The 7,753-nt window shown below is 45.7% G+C and overlaps 1 non-coding gene across 1 annotated transcript; it reads right to left on the bottom strand.

Moving 5' to 3' along the window:
• Positions 1 to 343: 343 nt before the first annotated feature.
• Positions 344 to 425, bottom strand: TRNAS-CGA. Its single transcript has one exon. It is a non-coding gene; the product is annotated as a tRNA-Ser (tRNA).
• Positions 426 to 7,753: the final 7,328 nt, after the last annotated feature.

Here is a 7,753-nt window from a genome sequence, read left to right as displayed (position 1 = left end):
TTAGTCCCTGGGATTAAAAAAAGTCTAATCCCTTACAACCAAACACCCCCATAGAGAGAGCAACGAGTAGTCAATGTTGCGAGTAGCACATGAGCTGGTCGCGCACTCCAGGATTCATATGGAGGTTTCTTCCTCCCAGCCCCAGAGAGTGTGGCCTCTCATTTGATACCCCTTTGGTGAAAGTGATTGCAACCTGATGATTCCCAATTAACATGAGCTCTCTTTTACCCCTAACAGAAATCAAACTTATCAAGAAATAAAAGAAGGGTAGGTAGAAGCTGCAAACGTGTAGTGAGGTAGAGTGAAAAAAATGCTCGACCGACAGAAGAAAAGTAAAAAAAAGCGTCGACAGCAAGATTCGAACCTGCGCAGGCAAAGCCCAACAGATTTCGAGTCTGTCTCCTTAACCACTCGGACATATCGACTCAACTGTTTGCAGCTGAAACTACCTTCTATATGTCTCATTTCCTTTATCTACACTGCGAAATGCCCATGCCAAACGCTCTAGTCGAGCGGCTAAATAATACTCCAGTTGTGGGAGTAGAGAAAACTAACATGAAATTATTTTTCTGTACACACATTCCTGTCTACCTGAATTCGAGGGGTAAAAAAAAAATTGAGACTCTTACACTGAATGTTGGTACAAATTCTTGCACTGAATCTTCCGCGCACATTCCTACACTGAATTTGTGCACACATACTTCCACTCTCCAACACTACTCACTAGTTTCTCTAGAATATGCATCAGCACGTCTATTATATTTTTTTTAGACAATCAGCGAAGCTTTTATTAAACCGTCACAGCAGTTACAGGGATGAATTGAAGTTCATCAGGGTTGCCTAACCAGACATGTCGGCCGACCCCCAGTTTCAAGACATGCTTCGCTAGATTGTGAGCCTCGAAATTCGAGCTCCTAAATTCATGCACAAAATTGCATAACTGAAAACTACGAGAATACTCTATGATCTCATGTATAATAGCACCATAGAACGTCTATTATATAGTCATAGGGGAAGACGCCCATCCATAGTTTTACAAAGCCCATCGGCCTCCACCATACAGATTGCTAAGGCAATTCCCTCCTCCAAAATCCTCTTGAGAACCAAAGCTATACATGGCGTGGTCTTGTTGCACACAATCTTATTGCACGGTGCTTCCAAATTTCCCACAACACCAATGCAACAACAACATTGCCTTGAAAATCCTTCCTGATACTTGCTTGAGGCGCGTGCGAGGTGCTCCCGGACAGCAGAGTGTCCGAGGTCCGTGGCGTCCACCATTCCTTCCCAAGCGTCTAGAACCTCAAACCAAATTTTCCGGGCGAACATGCATGCCACGAGAAGATGATCAATGATTTTCCATATGCTGGCCGCACAACACTACTCACTAGTTTCAAGGGTTAAATGGGTGTTGTCAAACTAAAATCAATATGCTGCGACAATGTAGACAAACAAAACGGAGCGCACGGGGATGTCCTCTTTGTAACAAAATCTACATCTAACGAGGAAACTCTGACGAACATACCATCTCTTGCTCCATGGAGTAGCACCTCATGAGGTCCTGCGACGCCGGATTATCAGCAACAAAGCCAAGTTCGACATTCTTGGCCATGGCCACACAAGTAAATATGGACTTCATTCAAGTTAGCAACAGCTTGGTGCCGTTGTGCCTTTTTAACTCTTGTTTGTGTGTTCTAGGAGGTCGTCTCATAGCTCGCAACAGTTGCAGCCTTAGCTCCACCTCTTTCATCTTAGGTCTTTGTCATCCTCTAGTCCTCAAGCACATTGTCGCGACCAACACGATCTTGTCAATCTCGCTGTGGCCGGCCTCCTCCACAACTTAAGCATACATTATATCCATGTCAGTTCCATCTCTGAGCCGTCCAAGGAAATGATGCCACAAGTTTTGTTTCTCACCAAGACCGTCGAGGAAAATTGGCTTCTTCCTTGTTAAGAGCTCAGTGAGTATGACGCTGAAACTGCCAATATTGTTCTTTTCAGTGAGCTGTCCCGTGTAGTAGTACTCCGGGTTTAAGTGCCCGAATGTCCCCTGCACGATTATGACCACATGAATCTGGTCGATGGAGATGGACCTGGTGGTGCTAAAGTCCAAGACCTTCATGCTGAAAGTGTCATCCAGGAGTATGTTGGCCGATTTGACATCTCTGTGGAAGATTGGTATCACGGCAAATGAGTGGAGGTATGCAAGCGCCCCTACAGCCTCCACAACAACCTTGATACGACCGTCCCATGTCAGCAAGCACTGTGGCTCTGGTCGCCATGGAGGAGGTCATGGAGCAGTGCCATTGGAGATAAAATCGAACACGAGAAGTGCCAACTCATACTCGAGGCGGCGCCCAAAGAGTTTTACCATGTTGTGGTGGATGATCTGGGATAGAGGATAGAAACCTGGTTGATAAACTGGTCAATCTCACTCTGTTGTCAGCATGGTGCTTGGCAGGGCACAGCGGCTCGCACTGCATCTGGTGGCTCTATGTCTGGACATCTGTTGATGGATCTAGCGCCCCGTTCTAGAGGATGGTCGTCGGTGGTCTCTGCTAGGTGAAGATCTTGGTGCTTCTTCGTTGATGGGCAGTTCTGATGATGGTGGCGGTTGGTGGGCTTGTCGGCACCGATGCGGGATGATGTGTGGCTGAAGTGGTGTGGGAGCTTGGGTGAAGACCTTGTCTCGGCCTTGTGCCATGACCAGCGATGGCGGCAGCCGTTGTTGACCTTCATGGAGGCATCATTGCTTTGCAGCCGCGCATATCCGTCCATCCCGGCCTCTTTGGGGAAATCCTTGATTTGTGATTGGACGAGGGGGCGCCTTGGCATCGTGTTTCCTCTTGGGGGCTTCGTCTTGAGAGCTCAGCATACGTTGGAGAAGGGGGTCATTGCATGCAAGTGTAATAAAATAAAGATGTGGTAAAGGAGCATGGAGAAGGGGATCACAAACACATTGTTTATCCCGAGATTTGTTTTTTTAATCTTAACGCAAGCTTACGTCCTCGTTGGAGGAGATTCAGACGCAAACTCGGTCACTAAGACATTGGTCACCAAGGCTCACCTATCCCTCATTTGCCTAGGTCACCAATCACTTAGGGTAGATTTTCACACAATTCTTGGCTTATTCATAGGTTGAAGGCTTTCGGTCGACCCTATCTATCTAGGAGGCACACACCCTCCAAGATTAATAAGCCATACACAAGTCAAAGGGAATGAGCCCCATCTAAAGATCTTAACGAAATCACTCAAAACCCCCTAGATATATGTCAAGGAATAAGTGGAGCACAGAGTAGAAGAGCAAATCAAGTGTGTTTTGAAAGGTGTAAATCCTCCAAGATCAAAGTTATGATATTTGTCTCTTTTCTTAGTCTTTTAGAGAGAAAGAGTTTCTTGGCTAATCAACATAGAACCAACCATCTCTCTGCGCCTTAAGCTCTACTGGTGAGTGACACAACGGACATCGTTTGTTGATGGACTCAAATCTCATCATTTTCTTGATGAAACAGATTGTATCACAAACTCTCTGCATAATTTAGGATTCAAAAAATATGGATGACTGAGGTCAGTCAGTGGTCCTTCCCTGGAAGGACACATCGGGAGATGCACTTGGACGTACGGCTCCAAGAACTAGGTTTTGGAAGAGCTAGAATTCGATGGCTTTAGGTCACTAACAACAATTCACGTTTATAAGAACCATTCTGGAGTGATCTCCCAACTCGCAGAAGATAGTTTTTTGAACGGAGACGAGCAATGCATATATTGACTAGAAAAAAGTTAACTAGCGATCACAGAGGCAACCACTCAGAACAAAAAGTGAAAGTTCAGGCGGACAAACTTGGATCATCAGACTGAAAAAGCAAGCTTCAGGAGACCAAAAGCCAAACTCGAGGATTTTGTACCACAAAAGGCTAGCTGCAGCAGCTTCTTCTTAGTTGCACCTGTCTACACACAGGCTGCTCAAATAACCTGAGATGGCGACGCTTGGTTTACTCCTGGTTCAAACAGGCGTGGATGTATCTCTGAGGCTGAAACTCCAGCACCTTGAAAATGCATCCAACACTCCAAATCCCGCTGAACGACTGAAGCATGGCTTTAAATCTTTGAAACAAAGGAAAAAAAAACATCGCATGCTTCACTATTTTCGAACCCTCGACTCACATAACATAGTGTAACACCCGCATAGAATTTTAATTTGCAGAAGGAAATTTAGCACCACTACTTGCACAGAGAAAAGAAAACAGCCACATTGAGCGCCTAACATTTCCGGCATCACCAGGCAAAAGATTGAGAGGCCTACATGAGTAAGCTGTGAGTCACGGCGACAAAGAGCATAACCTAGGTACCTGCAATAGCAAGCATTCTCATCAGTGGAGCCGTTCTTCGCTTATTCGTGAGGGGGGGAATTCATAGAAAACTGTATCTGCAAGTTCAAACATCACTAGGAAAACAGTTTCTACCAGCTTAACATGTTCTCACATATCTCTGCACATCTAAATATATAGAGATAAAACTTTACTACCAGGATTATCAGTCATGGGATTGGGGATTAAAAGAATGCACACCAGTAATGTGTGATGGCCTGGTGGGTAATATCATATAGATACCAGGGGCAGGACAGGTTGAAGAAGCATTTTGGCTCAAGATGATTAGTAGCAAGTTGAGATTTACTGAACCCACAAAATGGGAGCATGACTTCATATTTGATGGATTGGATTGAAACTTCCAGTCATTGTGTTTTCTCAAGTGCAGACTCCAGCTCACGACTGAGGAACTATATACAACAAAAAGGATATTGAAGAAATGATATAAAATTGTTTGACATGATACAATTGCATCGCGGTAGCATATCAGCACAATGAACTATGAAGTGTGCAGATTCAAGAGTAAGTATTTCACAACTCAATAGAAAAGCCAAATAAGGTCGATCAGATAGCTGTAGTTGTCTAAGGGCTAGAGAAACAGAACTAAAACACAGTGTTCAAGGTTCGAACCCTATTCCACGGTAGAGAATATCGACCCATTGACTTTAAAACATATGCACCGCAGCCATGCAAGCAAAACAATAGAAATACAGCAAGAGAAACGTCACATCACCTCTTTATCCAACAAGGCGTCTCTGCAAATGTCACGGCACAATCATCTCAGCAGTTGTTTAAAAGTTCAGCTTGATCATCTCCACCACCAGTGGTAATTCCTACAAGAAGAATGAGTCAATAAACCAGTGACAAATGTGGGCAATTAATGAACTAACTGATGAGAGATGGAGACCAATGAAGCCGCTGTTACATATCTCACCTTGCAGAAAACACTTGCTTTTGCTACAAGATAAGAGGAGGAGGGGGGGGGGGGCATTCAACGAATGCCATACAAGATTTAAATGATTCATCAAGACACTGTACCTTAGAACAAAGGATGCGATATTCAGTAATTTACTTGACCAGGAAACAATTTTAGAATTGTGAAATTGTTCATTACTACAGAGCATACATTTATAGTTAAGTTTAGTATATGCACGATACATTAGAGGAATACCAGAAGGGATGCCTTTTTTCCTACTCTCTGTAACAAAGAATGCTGACCACACAGAATTAAGAAACAAAGTTACCACCCTGGGAATCCCATCATGACACAAAGCTCAAGCTATTGACAAGACACTCTGCACATATTAGAATCCAGTAACTTAAACTGAAAGAGAAACGAGTCTTGAAATGAACCGCTAATTAGTTGTTATTATATTACGCAACACAAATGAAAGTCAGACTATTGGTCACTTTGGTCGCCTTAATCGGTACTCGGAAACAGCTATACTCTTCCTAAGAAATCACCTTTGAGCCGCACTGACTAAACTTACAAGCCCCAAGCCTAGCAACAAACATAATCCTAACTGTTTAGATCCAAAAGTATCACAGATAGAACATCAAGAAAATAATTTCTCTCTGATACAAAAAACTGATTCATATTCTTCATTATGAGGCACACAAATTGTAGGATTTGGTTCTGGATAAAGAGTAATCATGTGAAACAGATGAAAATGGTAGAACGATGGAGGTGAGCTCACACATGAATGCCTTGTTGATAAATTGGTGCAGATGTGGCAAGAATATTACATGAATAATTGAATATGCAAACTATACAAGAACCAACAGAAGCCAGTGGCTGTGGGAATCAATAATTTGTAGTTACAGGATATGAATACTTCATCATCTAACTTGTCATCTGCAATGTACTATGGCTCATATGCTTGAAAGTTGAAAGCATCTACAAGGCAGACCAAATTAAAGTGAAGTGCGCAGCATTAGACACAATGGCAGTACCTGGAGCATAGAAACTTGTGTAGGGAAGTATGCTGCTATAGTTCCCTTTCTCTGGCACCTCCTCGATCTGCATGGACTTGAGATGGATCATATAGACCCTAGGGTGCACATAGATGAAGATCACCCCAGCATCTTCAGCAAATCCAATTGGCTCCACCCAAAAGTTACATGTGGCCGCCACCACTTCGGGCGCAAGAAAATTCTCAAGATCAATGACCCTTTGATGTGTCCATGTTACGAGCCCGTCAACGCTCGCCATCAGTGACCACAGATGGAGATTGAGTCCTTCAACTCCGGCCAAACCAAGGTGTCCATCCTCTGTCGGCATGATGACAATATGATCTTCATAGCTACAAAGAGCGTTGCGTGGGAACTTCTGAGTTAGACCCAGCCTATGGTTAACCAAATCAAACTCAAGGATGTTATAGTTATCCAGCAAGCAGTAGAGCGTGTTCCCAACCAGAGCCGTCGGTTTCACAGCAACAGATGCAAATGGTAGAACGATGGAGGTGAGCTCACTCCAGACGCCGGTCTCGGACGAGTAGGTGCAGGCAGAGGTGACGGCATTACGCTCCCGACTGAACACGTATGCCACGAGGAATGGGCACGAACGGCAGCCGCCGTGGTCGGCGTGGCCGGCCGCGCAGAGGGCCGCGCCGTTGGACGACCACTCTTGGGCCCGCGAGGGGAGCGGCAGGTGGCGCCGGTCGCCGGTCACGAGGTCCCAGACCAGGATCGTCCCGGTGCGGCGGTTCTGGAGGAGAGCGTGACCGTGTCGGCAATGGAGGGCCCACCAGTCGTCGTGGGACATCTTGGCAGCGGTGGAGGCCGCGAAGCCGCCGGAGGTAGGGATGAAGAGGGGAGACCGCGGATGGTTGTTGAAGAAGCCAAGGATCGGAGGCGTCCCGCCGTGGAACTCGCGGAAGCGGCGGAGGAATCGGGCGTCGTGGACGAGGCCGCGCCAGCGTTTGGAGACGAAGGCGGCGCGGAAGAGGTGGATGGGCACCGGCGGGAGGAGGAGGAGGATCTCCGCGAGCATGTCGTCCGGGAGAGGCGGCGAATCGGCATGGCGGCGGCGGCCGCCGGCGAGCTCGTCCACTGGAATTGGGGATAGTTGTGCGTGTTTGCGAAATGGACCTTTGAGTCATTATTTGTGGTGTTTTATAGAAAAAACACAGATCTTTTAATTTTTCCGTATATGTTCGAACCCTAGCTCTATTTCCGATTCTCCAATCTCTAGAATATCTATATAGGCGGACTTGACAAATCTGCGGACGCGTCTGGACGCATCTCTAGACAGCGTCGGATGAGACCTTGTTTGGCTTGCCGGACAGCTACACCCCTTAAATATGGATCCTCAAATTCATGCATCGTCGATTATAGTTCACAAATTCGAGCGTTCAATAATGCCACAAAGCAAAACAAATCATAGT

Source organism: Triticum dicoccoides, chromosome 5B (genome assembly GCF_002162155.2).
Source record: "Triticum dicoccoides isolate Atlit2015 ecotype Zavitan chromosome 5B, WEW_v2.0, whole genome shotgun sequence".
Taxonomy (NCBI): Eukaryota; Viridiplantae; Streptophyta; class Magnoliopsida; order Poales; family Poaceae; genus Triticum; species Triticum dicoccoides.
This window is presented reverse-complemented; position numbering and strand designations above follow the sequence as displayed.